General features: G+C 34.8%; 1 long non-coding RNA gene across 1 annotated transcript in view; it reads right to left on the reverse strand.

Annotated features, from left to right (window-relative positions):
• Positions 1–525: 525 nt before the first annotated feature.
• Positions 526–2,687, reverse strand: part of LOC124232069 (uncharacterized) — a 6,781-nt gene continuing 4,619 nt past the window's right edge. The window contains exon 3 of the long non-coding RNA XR_006886761.1: positions 526–539. This is a non-coding gene — a long non-coding RNA (uncharacterized LOC124232069). The remainder of the gene's footprint in view (positions 540–2,687) is intronic.

Below are 2,687 nucleotides of genomic sequence, written 5' to 3' on the forward strand. Positions count from 1 at the left end.
TAATTTACTGACAATGAAAATATAACAAAACAAATCTTGAAGGATTCAGCTAAAGTTGTACATAGAGGAAAATTTATAGCCTTAAAATATGTAAATAAGAAAAGGAGAAAGTTTAAAAATCAATAATTTAGATGTATATTACAAAAAGTGATAAAATAACAGCAAATTAACCCCACCAAGTACAAAACAATGACATAGCATAAAATAATAATAAAAGTAAACATTTGATAAAGAAAATAAAATAAATTGTGGTTCTATGTGAAAACTAACAAAAAGAATTGTTAACAAGGCTAATTAAAAAAGCATAAATCAGAGGCTGGCCCAGTGGTACAGCGGTTAAGTTCACACATTCTGCTTCGGCAGCCTGGGGTTCACCGGTTCAGATCCCGGGTGTAGATCTAACGCACCACTTGGCAAGCCATGCTGTGGTAGGCATCCCACACATAAAGTAGAGGAAGATGGGCATGGATGTTAGCTCAGGGCCAGTCTTCCTCAGCAAAAAGAGGAGGATTGGCAGCAGATGATAGTTCAGGGTTAATCTTCCTCAAAGAAAAAAGCATAAATTATCAATGTCAGGAATCAAAAAGAGGTCATTACTTCAGATCTACTCACACTTAAAAGAAAATAAGAATATATGATAAACAATCTTACTAAAATATACTTACAGTTTGTCTACTTCTCTTTATGTAATTATACTTCAATAGAAAATTTACTTTCAAAAATACAAAAGAATGTTTAAATTATTACTGTGCATAAGCAGCGCATTTCTTCCCCACTAGTGCTTAAGTTCTCAGAGGCAGGCATTGTGTACTATATTTTTTTATTACCAGCTACAAGAAGGCAGGGGGAAAATATATTCCTGTTAAAAAATTTCTGCTGTCTCTATCAGGGGATGACATGATCTTATATATAAAAAACCCTACACTAGAGACTGACCAAAAACCTGTTAGAACTAATAAACAAATTCAGTAAAGTTGCAGGATACAAAATCAACATACAAAAATCAATTGTTTCTCTATACACTAATAATGACACTATCAGAAAGTGAAATTAAGGAAATAATCCTATTTACAATTGAATCAAAAAGAATAAAGTGCCTAGAAATAAATTTGACCATATAAGTAAAAGATATGTACACTGAAATCTATAAGGCATTGATGAAAAAATTGAAGAAGATACAAATAAATGCAAAGATACTCCATGCTCATGAATTGGAAGAACTAATTTGTTAAAATGTCCCTATGACCCAAAGAAATCGCCAGATTCAATGCAATCCCTATCAAAATTCCAATGGCATTTTTCACAGAAATAGTACAAACAATTGTAAAGTTTGTAGAGAAGCACAAAACACCCCAAACAGCCAAAGCAATCTTGACAAAGAAGAATGAGGCTGGAAGTACCACACTTCCTGATTTCAAACTATCTTTTAAGGCTATAGTAATCAAAACAAAATAGTGTGGTACTGGGATAAAAACAGACACGTAAATCAAGGAACAGAATAAGGAGCCCAGAGGTATATCCATCCATATGTGGTCAATTTATGACAAAGGAGCCAAGAATACAGAATGGGGAAGGGACGGTTTCTTCAATAAATGGTGCTGGATAAGCTAAACAGCCATCCACAAAAGAATGAAACTGGATCCTCACCATACACCATACCCAAAATGAATTAAAAAACATGAACATAAGACCTAAAAGTGAAAAACTACTAGAAGAAAACATAGGGGGCCAGATTCTTGACTTCTGTCTTAGAAATAATTTTTTGGATTTGACACCAAAAGCAAAGGCAACAAAAGCAAAAATCAACAAGTGGGACTACATCAAACACAAAATCTTCTACAAAGCCAAGGAAACCATCAACAAAATGAAGAGGCAACCTAAAAAACAGGAGATAATATTTGCAAATCACATATCTGATAAAGGACTAATATTCCAAAATATATAAATAATTCATACATCTCAATAGGAAAAAAAAGAGACCAATTTAAAAATAGGCAATGAATTTACATTTTTCCAAAGAAGGCATACAAAAGGCCCTGGTACATGAAAATGTGCTCAGTATTACTAATCATCAGAGAATGCAACTCAAAACCACAATGAGGGGGCTGGCCCCGTGGCCGAGTGGTTAAGTTCTCACGCTCTGCTGCAGGCGGCCCAGTGTTTCGTTGGTTCGAATCCTGAGCGCGGACATGGCACTGCTCATCAGACCACGCTGAGGCAGCGTCTCACATGCCACAAGTACAAGGACCCACAACGAAGAATATACAACTATGTACCGGGGGGGCTTTGGGGAGAAAAAGGAAAAAAAATAAAATCTTAAAAAAACAAAACAAAACACAATGAGATATTATCTCACACCTGTTAGAATGGCTTTCATCAAAAAAACAAGAGATAATATGTGATGTTGAGGATGTGGAGAAAACTTATGCACTTTTGGTACAAATGTCAGCTGATGCAGCCACTGTGGAAAACAGCATGGAGGTTCCTGAAAAAATTCAAAATAGGACTACTAGATTTCAGCAATCCCACTTCCAGGTATATATCCAAAGGAAATGAAAACAGGATATTGAAGAGATTTATCTGCATTCCCATGTTCATTGCAGCATTATTCACAATACCCAATATATAAAAACAAACTATGTGTCCGTTAATCAATGAATGGATAAAGAAGATGTGAGATATATATA

The sequence above is a fragment of the Equus quagga genome, unplaced genomic scaffold (assembly GCF_021613505.1).
Source record: "Equus quagga isolate Etosha38 unplaced genomic scaffold, UCLA_HA_Equagga_1.0 HiC_scaffold_2016_RagTag, whole genome shotgun sequence".
Classification (NCBI taxonomy): Eukaryota; Metazoa; Chordata; class Mammalia; order Perissodactyla; family Equidae; genus Equus; species Equus quagga.